Source organism: Zootoca vivipara, chromosome 2 (genome assembly GCF_965207765.1).
Source record: "Zootoca vivipara chromosome 2, rZooViv2.hap1.1, whole genome shotgun sequence".
NCBI classification, from domain to species: Eukaryota; Metazoa; Chordata; class Lepidosauria; order Squamata; family Lacertidae; genus Zootoca; species Zootoca vivipara.
In genome coordinates this window covers 9,097,417-9,109,763 of record NC_142584.1, presented here as the reverse complement: position 1 = coordinate 9,109,763, position 12,347 = coordinate 9,097,417, and the positions used below count along the sequence as shown (strand labels likewise).

The window sequence follows — 12,347 nt, the reverse complement described above, 5'->3', positions numbered from 1 at the left end:
ATTCGAACCAGAAATGTCAAAGCCCGCACCCAATCACACACACACACACATACACACGCTGCTTTTAGGACAGACTGACAATGCAGCATTCACTTCATTCAGTCAAGAGGTGTTGTGCTTACGGGCCCTGGGGGTGTTGTGGAGAGGTGAGTCAGGGCCAGGACACCAAGGAGAGAAGAGTGAGAGTTGGCGTGGGAAACCAGGCAAGACTGTGCAAGGGTGTGGGCCACAAGGGGAAAAGAGGTGGGGCTGCAGCTGGATTCTAGAACAACCATCGCCTACATGGAGGAGGGAAAGGACCAAAACACTTTATTTAGGTTGTGGTGGGGAGACTGAGACATGCTGCGTGCTTGCCAGAGGTACAAATCAGGGCACATCCTCTCTCTCTCTCTCTCTCCCCACACACACACACATCCCTCTCTCACACATACACACATATGTACATATCTCAGGGCAACAGCTAACTTCTCAAACTCTGTGCACTCTCTCACTTTGGCACAATGTTTGGCTTCTTCATGTACATGACTGTTCTGCTCCCACTGGCTATAACAATGTGGTGCTCAGCTCATGGAACCAGGCAGTAGAGCTGGAGCAATTCAATAACCAGAGGTGGCTGCGATACCAAGGCACAAACAAAATAAGCCGGGGCAACTGCTACAGCAGGGGTAGGCAACCTAAGGCCCATGGGCCGGATGCGACCCAATCACCTTCTAAATCCCGCCCGCGGACGGTCTGGGAATCAGCGTGTTTTTACATGAGTAGAATGTGTGCTTTTATTTAAAATGCATCTCTGGGTTATTTGCGGGGCATAGGAATCCATCCCCCCCCCCAAAAAAATTTAGTCCGGCCCACCACATGGTCTGAGGGACGGTGGACCAGCCCATGGCTGAAAAAGGTTGCTGACTCCTGTGCTACAGCCATCTTATCATCCCTGGTGGTGAGCCTGTGAAGAACTGTCTCTGCAACCATGCCTCTTGACCGCACATGAAGAAACTCCCTTACACAGGAACCGGCAGAACTGCCTGAAATAATACGCTTTCAAAGAACAGCTTCTACCAGAGATTACCAGAGATTGTGATGCTTTGGAGGCATGTCTGCACGATAGCTTTAAACCACTTCCATCCCCGTTTGACCAATCTGCCTCCCAGCCGAGGAGACTCGACAGCTGCTGCTCTTGCAGAAAGCGCTAGGAATATCAAGCAAAGACTTCTTAGCACCCTCACACAATGACACTAACCGCAATTCTTTGAGGCCAGACTATGACGATTGCATCACTTTCAAAGCTGTCCAAACTTGTAGCACAGACCCCAATCCCTGCCATGCCAGATAGCCACAGGCCCAACAGCAATCCCAGCACAGTGATCCCAGCACAGATCGCTGCTAGCATAGACTTACCGGCAGGAGTAACTCAGGCAGGACAGCAACAACAAAAAGCCAGCACAGGGATGATGAAGAGAGATATAACACATATGTATATAACTGACAACACAGTGCTCAGGTGCAGGGTGAAGCCAGCTTCCTCATTGGCTTTGTAACCAAAATGACTAACGTGCTATTCAGAAAACTGAATGCCGGCTCAGCCAGTCATCTTTCCCCTCCACCCATGCTTCAAGCATACTGTTTATTTATTTATTTTTAAAGTGTTGCATGAAGATTCCTATATTTCTGTTCAAACTTCTCTCCCCACAATGACATTTTAAAAAGTTTTCTTTTCTTTTTTTCCCAATGCAAAGCTGCTCTAAGGGTTTTTGGTAACATCATAGGGCACCACCAACCAACCAACACTACATGCAGCCAGCTGCTATTTCAAACTTGGAGAAGTTCCATTCCATTTTCAGGGTTCAGCTCTGGAGAGAAATATAATCCAAAATTAGAAGTTGGTTTCTGCCAATTGACTCCTGAGATCTGGCTTCCCCACCCCACCCCTGCTTCTTTTTCTGGTCTTCTTGGCTACATAGTCTGCAAGTTCCTTAGGACAACATCCCTGCAGGCACCTGGTAGCTGAACAGGAACCTATGATAATATTAGACCAGGCATCCCCAAACTGCGGCCCTCCAGATGTTTTGGCCTACAACTCCCATGATCCCTAGCTAACAGGACCAGTGGCCGGGGAAGATGGGAATTGTAGTTCAAAACATCTGGAGGGCCAAAGTTTTGGGATGCCTGTATTAGACTGACACAGCCAAAAGGATGACCTGCAGAAGTTAGGATTCAGAGCACTGATTGTTTTGATGCTTCGGGGGGCACCTAGAATAGGCACAGGCAAACTCGGCCCTCCAGATGTTTTGGAACTACAACTCCCACCATCCCTAGCTAACAGGACCAGTGGCCAGGGATCATGGGAGTTGTAGTCCCAAAATATCTGGAGGGCCAAGTTTGCCTATGCCTGACCTAGAATGAAAAATTTTCCCACCTCAGAATTTTCCATGCTTTAAACTACAATAATGGAACATGGTATCAGGAAAAAGAATGGGGTTGCATCCCCATTTCTCTGTCCCCACGTGGACTGCACAGCCCTTAATTCATCCTATCAGCACAAGCTGCAGCTTGCGGTCCAATAAATATATACTCAAGTCCCATGTGGAAGTGCCCTTAGGCTATGTACAAAAGGCAGCTCTCGCTCTAGGAAGAGATACCTTTTAATACAGGGGTTTAATGCTACAGTCACCTATTTGAACTGTGCCACCTGTGCTGATCTTCCTAGTCTGCTTGGATTAGCAGCATTCAGAATAGGTGTTAGCAAAGCCCCCTCTGCTCCTTGAGGATATCAGGTGTGCAGATTCAGCATACCTGAGAACACCTCACACACTCCTGCACCGGGAAGCACTTTTAGGAACATTAGGTTCACGCAACAAGCAAACACAACTTGATTTTTCATCTGGTAGATTTGCATATGCTGAGTTGTCCACAAGACACGTGTCTTGGAGCACCAGTTCACTCTTCGGATATTTTTCAAGGTGTGCTGTGTGTCTCACTGCTTTACAGAAGCTTGGCCCATTGATGAAACACAAAGAAGAGGTCAGCTGATTCACTGAAAAAGAAAGAACTGCCTGTATTACGGACACTGGTCCTAAATCCGAGATGATAAACTGCTGTGTTTCTCTGTCCGCTTCCCTCATGCCTCCTGTTTTGCTTTCAAGCTTTCTGTTTATCCCACCCTCCCCTTGACAAAGTAGCCCAAATATCTGCAGCTTGTCCTAACTTGCAACATACCACATGACAGAGTTTTCCCTCTCTCTGCACCAAGCTGTTGCCCACCCTCTACCCAAAGTATGTCCTTGGCTGTACCACACACAAACTATGGCCATTTCTCCCCACGTCCCGCCAAAACGATTCATGTACACAGGGGCTGTACTGTGTCTGTGCATGGTAGCTGTGCCCTTCCAGCTTCTTAAGCCTAGGGCTGCATCAGATGAATGCTACATGCACACATGCAAGCAAGCAACAGGGAACTCCAGCACTATGGCCATGAGCACAACACAGTGCACATCTTTATTTTCCAAAGTCCATTGTCCACATGAGGTTTTTTAATCTTTTTGGATGGGTGTTCATGGGCTGAGCCAACATTTCCTTTCTCTCTGTTTCTGACCTGCAGCTTATGAGCTCACAGCCTAGTTGTCCTTCAAGGTTAAGACTAGGCATTGTTGATGTGGATCTGATTTAATAACGGCCCCTGGAATAAGGACTGTGGGTAGTATAACACACCATTTAATAACTTCCTTGCTTACCAGAACTATTCTCAAGATTCAGCAGGGTGTCTCAGGGTCTAACTTCTGCTATGCCCTAACACAAGTTGGATAACATTCATGGTAGCAGGTTCCATATCTCAGGATTATATCCCAACCTAGCAAGGCAGGTCCCTTCCATTACTCAAACCTAAGCAGGCAGACATTGAGTATGTCACTTAGTGGTCAACTCAAACCCACCACAGCCTTGGGGAGCATAGCAAGAACACGTTAATCCTTTGGACAGCACGCTCCTGCTTCTTCCATTAGACCTCGGTTCCTTTGTCAATGGTGCGAGAGAGACAATGGATTTCTGAAGCAACAGAGGGATGGTGAATCATTTGTGCCAGGACAATGATATTCTCCCCAATTTCCTACTGAAACCACCTGCCCCTGCTTTTGTTCATAAAAAGGGCAGGGTGGATCTACAAAAACCACTTCGCTGCATTGTTTTCTAGGAAGCAAATCGTGCTTCTGGGATGCTCCTATCTGCACGAATCTCACTGCTTTTAGGCTCCCCAACACTAAAAAGGTGATGTCTTTCTAATACAACTTCTCAATCAGTAGGGCAGGGGTTGCCAACTCATTTGCAGATAGGGGAAACTGTGGAGGGCACCATGCAGCAACAATGCACACGCTCTCCCTTCCACCAGGAATTAGGCTTGGGGAATTTTTTTTTTCCAGCTTTTTCTCGTTTTGATCTTTTTGGAGAGCGCAAGTCAGAAGGCAATAGATAACCTTCCCTCCACAGCTGCAAGCTCCAGGAAGACCTCCCTCCTCTTGAAGCCAGTTGAAGGCGTCCTTCAAGCCTAATTTCAGCAAGGGGCAACAGGACCCTATTATGAGTGCTAGGGAAAGTCTCTGTAGGCACATGCACACCAACAGGTGCCACACTAGATATCTATGAGCAAGGGGATCTAAGAGACCAGATCAAATATCCTGACTCATCCTTCTAATGTGCCACCTCTACTGAAAAAAGAGGGAACCTGAAGTTAGGCTGTGTCCACACTCCTGTTTGCTGGGCACTTAACTGCATTTCCAGTGCTGGGTTTTTAATCTGAATTCACACAGTATTATCCAAACTACATGCCTGTCCTGTACATTGTTATAAGATACTAGTGTTTGGTGTGTTGTTTCTCAAACCAATGGGAGTCCTTAAGCCTTTCCTAATTTGTCTCTTGCCAAGGTCTCTTAGAATGCTGCTATCAAAAGAGAAAGGATTCTGCTTGCTACCCCATTCAGCACCTTGGGAATGGAAGAGCTCAATCAACCTTATTTTGGCCAGCAACCTTTTTTTAAAAACTACTGTAGCTGTTTTCCTCCCCTTTCAGACCAGCATGAGAAGCTGTTAAGATTTTTTTTAAAAGCCAAAAGAGCAGCAAGGGAAAGGGGGCCAAGGAAAGGGATAGGCAGAGCTGCCTGAGCTAAGTAAACCCGAATTCAGCAAGCAGAATTATTCAAATTAATTACATCTGCATGCATTGCTTACTTTGCATGGAGTCCAAATAGAAGCCCAAGAGAGGGAACAGTAAATTATGGGAGGGAATGACAGAGGACTGTAGGGAACAGCAATGCCCTACTTTTGGACCACCATCGCTCCTCTAGTTTGGACCTTCCTTGGATGATGCTCACACATTTCCATTCTCTATAGCCTCAAGGGCTAGAAATTTGTCTGTATATAGATATCACTTCAAGGCTTTTTATTACAATCAAATGGTGTATAAATCTTTCTTTCTGAATCAAAGCTACCGTAGTATCTATATCTATATTCATGGGATGTCCAATTCTCTGCAAACACAGCAAGCTTTTTGACACAGTGCATACACACAATGCTAGTCTGATGGTATAAAAAGTGATGAGCCTTTGGAAGAAGGTATTTATTTCCCATGAGAGCCATGATTTGCCATAGCCTGGGTCTACAAACACTTACTCTTCATTTCATAGAATCATAGAATCATAGAGTTGGAAGAGACCACAAGGGCCATCCAGTCCAACCCCCTGCCAAGCAGGAAACACCATCAAAGCATTCTTGGCATATGCCTGTCAAGCCTCTGCTTAAAGACCTCCAAAGAAGGAGACTCCACCACACTCCTTGGTAGCAAATTCCACTGCCGAACAGCTCTTACTGTCAGGAAGTTCTTCCTAATGTTTAGGTGGAAACTTCCCTGTTTCTCATATTTTAAGACATGCCCATAAAATAAGCCATAGCAGGATTTTTAAGCATTCAAGGAATATAAGCCATACCCCGAAAATAAGACATAGTGATAGGCGCAGCAGCAATGCCGGACGCGGCAGGAGGAGGAGGAAAAAAATAAGACATCCCTTGAAAATAAGCCATAGTGTGTTTTTTTGAGGAAAAAATAAATATAAGACATGTCTTATAATATGAGAAACACGGTTCTTTCTTGAAGTTTGAATCCATTGCTCCGTGTCCGCTTCTCTGGAGCAGCAGAAAACAATCTTTCTCCCTCCTCCATATGACATCCTTTCATATATTTGAACATGGCTATCATATCACCCCTTAACCTTCTCTTCTCCAGGCTAAACATAGCCAGCTCCCAGTTCCTCATTTAAAGCAACACACACACCCAACACACATCATCATGGGAACTGCAGTTTACCACTCACAGTTCCTAACACCCTTTACAGACTACAGTTCCCATGATTCTTTGGGGGGGGACGACACTATGTGCTTTTAAATGCATGGCGTCCAGGGCAGCCTCCAGCTGGTAGCCACCCCACGGCTACCCTTCTACATAGCCTTTAATAGAGTCATCTCAACATACCTCCAAGACAAAGCATCACACCCAGCTTTGCAAAGCAGGTGAGTGCTATCCCCATAGGGCAAGTGTAGAAACAAGAGGCCCACATGACTCACATGGGGAGGCAGGAGGCTGGACAAAATCCAGAAATCCTGATTCCTTACCTAGCCTCTGGAAATGCAATTCCTAGCTGGCGTTCTGCTGACCCGTCCAGAGAAAAAAGCAGTCCTGCTGCTCACAGACATTTCCAAGGAGCAGAGTTCACACACCCTGGTAAGAAAGGCTCGCTACCTCCTGCTATGGAGCCCTCTGGCCAGGGTATGGGCACTTTATTAGTGCAGAGGGCCTCATCAGGCTTTTACAAGCCAAGAGTCACAATTAAAGAAGCATATTTCCATTCCACATTTTTTTTCATCATCTCATCTTTGTTCACATGACAAAGCTACAGCTGTTAGACACTTATTTCAAGAGGAGTTGATTTCAAAACGTGTTCCAGAAAACCCCGCCGTTCTTTGGAAGTGCACCAGACGTTTCTCAATAAGAAGGTCAGTGTTGGCATACAAGGGTCCTTGAATGGCAGCTCCCCCACCATTACCAATCTCCTCCTGGAATGTTCAGGGAGAGAACTGTGGCTCATATGGGGCTACAGCAAAGCAAAAGAGACCTGAATGATGCCTTGTATGAACGGGGATCATACTCTAGGTCAGGAATGGAGAACCTGCGGCCCTCCAGATGTTGTTGGACTCCAACTCCTATCAGCCCCAGCCAGCATGGCCAACGGTCAGAGATGATGGGAGTTGTAGTACAACAACATCTGGAGAGCTGCATGTTCCCCGGCCCTGTTCCAGTACAGTACATGTTTTCAAGCATGGTCCTAAACATGAGAAAACAAAAATAGGGTGTTTTTTTTCACATTGTAGATGGTTTTTTTGAGCTGCTTTGGAACTGCTGCTGTTGCAGTGTGTGTGTGTGTGTGTGTGTGTGTTGCTTTGTGCTGTGTTCTCTGTATTGTATTAAAAGGCAAAAAACAAACAAACCCCAAAATGGGGGGATGGGGACTAGTCTCCAGTGCTTTCAAACCTGGGGGCCACTTTTGACCCAAACATGCATTTTGGGGCACATTCCTTAATTTTATTTTATTTCTTATAGCAGTGCTGCTCGTGCCTCATCTCACATCAGCTCAAGACCCAGCAGTGTGTCTCAATTCCAATGCTCTAGAACAGAGATGTGGAACCTGTGGCTCATCGAACATGGACTTCTAAATCCCACCACCCCTGACTATTGGCAAGGTTAGCCACCCTTGCTCTACAACATTTACCAGAACCCTCTGCATTCTGTATAAGTTTTACTGGACTGAATTCTGGCTGTTTATCATACCTTCTTAATAAATTTTGGTAACTTATTTCTACAACTATGACTGCCACAGTGATTTAGCATGCCGGTTAGGGTTGCCAGACTCGATAGAGGACAGGACTTCTGTGCCTTTAATTGCCCTGCTCTCTTTTGAGTCTGGAAACCTTAAAGAGAAACCAGCAGACCATTTGTTTAACTTCCAAGCAAAGGGTCTGCTGGTTTCTCTTTAAGGTTTCCAGACTCAAAAGAGAGCAGGGCAATTAAAGGCACAGAAGTCCTGTCCTCTATTGAGTCTGGCAACCCTAATGCTGCATGTTGCACAGAACACACACACACGAAAAGGGAAGGAACACTGTCTTCACTCAGAGTTGACACTAAAACTTCTGGACGCCTAAGAGCAGGTTGAACAAAATTGCAGTTTCTGCTCACAGCAAATGATTCAGATGTCAAGGGAAAGGAGTCTCCGGGAACACAGGCAAAAAACAACAGCCACCGTAAGGAAGCAAATGGTAGCTATCAACCCTTAGCAGAATGGTGGGGAACCTGGTGGCCTTCCACATGTCATTGAACTACAATTCCCATACTCCATGATCATGGCCAGTGGTGGTTAGAGTTGGAGGGCCACAGGTTGCACACCCCTGAATCAGAGGGACACAGAACTAGAGCAGGGGGAGGGGGGGAGAGAAATAAGGCTTGGAAAAGGAGTGCCAGGAGTGGGGGAAGATAAGAGCAGCATGATCATGAGGACTAGAAACATGTTTTAAAATAAAATAAACTCTCATGAGAACCACACAGAAGTGTGTTGGGGCAATATGCAGCCCCTGCTCACTGTTTTAACACCATGTTATCAATCCCTTTAAAAGAAAAGCAGTACGGACAGACCTGCAGCCAAGCTGAAGTGACTAGAAAGGAGCCAGACCAGGCAAAAGACTCAGACAGAAAACCTGGGTTCCAAGATGCACTCAGCCATGAAGCTCATTTGACTACCTTCAGTATCCCTCAGCCTAATCTAGGCTGCTGTGAGGATAACATGGCCAGGAATGCACCAAATATGCTGCCCTGAGCTAAGTGATGTCATAAAGGTAGGAGAAATTGCTCTGTTATGTGAGTTGTTCCCATGGTAGGCCACAGAGTAATAGGCACATCAAGAACAGAACGAGATCTGCAGTCAGATCAGCCTTGCAAATGAAGTCCTCAGAAGTTACTAGCCCACCCAGCCGGAGGGTCCTTTACAGCACAAAGTAAAACAAAACAAGACAAACCCAACACCTGTAATGTTTCCCTGCATGGATCGCCTAGACACAGTCTGCTACAACGAGTCAAGAAGCTATTTACAAACCTGAATTTAATTGCACCTCTTTAACGGTTTATTTTTGGACAAATTTTCTGGCTAATGACTAAGGTCAAGGAAGTGTTCCATTCCACAGAACCAAAAGCAACCACAGTCGGGATTCAAGAAGAGTTCATCATTGCTAAGATGTCTCATTGCTGGGCCTTGGAGTTCCTTAGAGACTGGAAGACACTACTAGCCCATCTCCAGGCCACGGTGAATTCTTTTCCATTTTTGCTCCAAGCTAATAAGTAGGGAGAAGGTAGTCTCACTTTATGACCAAGGAGACACCTGGTGGGAAGGGGAATCGGTTTTCCTTTCCATACAGTATTTCTATCTGCACAGCCTGGAGAATCCAGACCTTGCTCTTCTTGAACAATACATCAATTTAGCTGCATACCTGTCAGCCTTTCCTCCTCCATGTTTACAGTACAGAGAATAGTTCCACCCTGCCTCAAACAGCAGAAGATGCCCAGGTGCATTGCAAGCTTGGGAGGAAGAAGAGGAGAGATACAATGGGAAATGAAGTTGAGTGATGGAGCAATCCCCAAATTTTCCTTTAGGGGGTGCTCACTTAAAAGAGCCAAACTGCACCTGGGTTCCATTTTCCCACTAAAAGCGTCACATACATAGGTTAATACAGGCATCCCCAAACTGCGGCCCTCCAGATGTTTTGGCCTACAACTCCCATGATCCCTAGCTAACAGGACCAGTGGTCGGGGAAGATGGGAATTGTAGTCCAAAACATCTGGAGGGCCAAAGTTTGGGGATGCCTGGGTTAATATGTAAATCTACAAGAACAGTCCAAGAGAGAGAGAGAGAGAGAGTGGGAGAGATTTCAAAGTCTGTGTGGGGTCACATACAGACAACCTGACCTGCCTATTTTTGGAATCCTATAAGGTCACCATGTACTTGACTGAGGGTCACACATCTGGGCCTTAGAATGAGCTCCATTGCTATGCTGGCAGCTAGAGAAGCTCACCAAGAAAACAAGAGCCCTTGCCTACTCAATAGACCAAGAACAGGGACAGAGACATGTTAGTCACCGCCATCGCCAGTCCAGCCCAAGCCAACGGGCAACAAGAGGTGGGCGCTTTGAACACACAACAAGTTGTTGTACACAGAACAAAACTGAGGGTCCCCGAGGGAGAGAATGGGGTTTAGGGCAATGGCTACAGATGGATGGATGTGTGAATGTCAACAGAGGTCTCTGTATGGGAGGAAAATTGGAGAATCGAAAGGTGAATGAATGGACAGGACGTTTTGTGATATGGCAGCTACAGGATGGATTTATGGATGTCGAAAGGAGGCTTCCTTGCTCTCTCCCTGTTCCTGGCATAAACCGGGAATTGGTCAAGGAACAACTGTGGGATCTGAACCATCTTCTCCCCGCAATTTTTAATTAATGAATTAATTGAATGGCAATGGGTGCCAAGATGGCGGCACTGCTTACCTGGGAAGGCCACACACAGAACACAGAACTGAGCACTGGTAAGTCATGTGGCTATTATTTGGGGAGGGGTTGCAAGAAAGGGGGTTATTATCCAAAGCACCCCGGAACTTCACAAAAGAGTCTCCAGAAGCAAGCCTTCGATCAGCCCCGTGTTCCTCTGATGGCCCAGACGTCTGGAGACCCATCGCCCTTCCGCTCCACCCACTGCCCCGCTTTCCCCGCCAAAACAGAGCTGGAACCTTCTTCCCTCAGAAGAACCTCCTGGCGTTCTTGCTGGGAAGCAGCTCTCCCTCAGGAGCGCCGTGGGCAGCCGAAGGCACCGCGACTCTGCGCCCCCCGCTTCCGCCTGCCCCCTGCTCCATATGCTTGCCAGTTTCAGACGACGTGGGTTCGAGCAGTATAGCAGAGATGCTCAAGCAGCAGCAGGGGAGAGAAAGCGGCAGGTTCAAAAGAGCAACGTCGCCTCTCCGTCGGCGTGCGCAAAACCCAGCCCGCGATTTGCCCATCCTGCACCCTCTTGAATTGCCTCCATTAAGGGAGCTGCACAGCTGTGTCAGTGGCTGAGGGGCCCCTTCCCACGATCAGAGGTCAGGAGCACAACCCCAGCATTGGGGAGAAGACATCCCTCGAAGCCCTAAGCGGGATCACAGGAGAGCGACCACCACTGAAGGCCACCAAGTGGACCCAGCTCACACGCGCAGAGATGTCCTTGCACGCACTCCGCCCCGCTCACACGTGCACTTCCCCAATGCCACACTCCACTCCGCGCGCGCGAATCCATTCGGGCGCTCGGCAGTCGCTTGCCTCGCACGTGGGGCCGCCGAGCAGTCGCCAAGGTCTGTCCGCTCAAGAGACACCCGGTCTCCTCTCCCTCCCTCCCTCCATACACACGTGCGCGCGCTCCAACAGCTTGATCCCCCCACCCACCCACAGCGCCACGCGAAAAGTTCTTTTCGGACAGCAGACTTCAAGGCCTCAGGAAGTCAAAAAGAAAAAGTCAGCAGATACGTGTCCACCCTCCACCCCCCACGCAAAAAGCCGGCGCAGTGGCGAGGAAAGTAAATCCAGATGCAGAACTAGGCACCTGACCTCTCACGCCTTCTGTACAGGCCCCGCGTGCTGCCCACTCACCTGGTCGCCTGAGTGGGCTCGACACGCAGAGACACCTGGAGTCGGGGGAACTTTCCACGTCCCGTCTCTCTCCCTGCTGTTCCTGAGCCAGTGTGAGCCTCCCTCTCGCTGAGAATCACTCTCTCTCTCTCTCCTTTTTTTTTAACGTTCACTAAGAAATCATTATACTCGGCTATTCATAACCCCAGCAGATCATGTGACACAGCCCTGAAAATATACAGCACATTTTTTCAAAAACCACAGAATGACTTCAGGCGAAGACACGGAAAATATTTTCTCTCTCCTCCTCCTCTTGCTGCTGCTGCTGCTGCTGCCGCTCCCCCCTGCGTCCAGGCGTCTGTCAGCTTGTCAAAAGGACTTGACATCAGGACTGTGTCAGTGGCACAGAGCGGAGTGCTTTCCTTCACCAAGAGAGGGAGGAAAGGATGCATCCTGAGTCTGGACCTCACCTACAGAGGTACACACAGACAGACACACTTGTTTTCCTTGTGCTTTTTTTTAAAAAAAAGGCAGGAAGGAGAGACCAATCCACCAACTCTGGATTAGAACTTCTGCTGCCACAACCACAAGCGTTTTCGGAGAGAGTGTGGGTC

The 12,347-nt window shown here is 47.7% G+C and overlaps 1 protein-coding gene across 1 annotated transcript in view; it reads right to left on the bottom strand.

Moving 5' to 3' along the window:
* RARG (retinoic acid receptor gamma) overlaps nucleotides 1-12,040 on the bottom strand; it is a 112,051-nt gene extending 100,011 nt beyond the window's left edge. The window contains exon 1 of the mRNA XM_035099600.3: nucleotides 11,755-12,040. The gene's annotated coding sequence lies outside the window, so the exon portion shown is untranslated. The remainder of the gene's footprint in view (nucleotides 1-11,754) is intronic.
* Nucleotides 12,041-12,347: the final 307 nt, after the last annotated feature.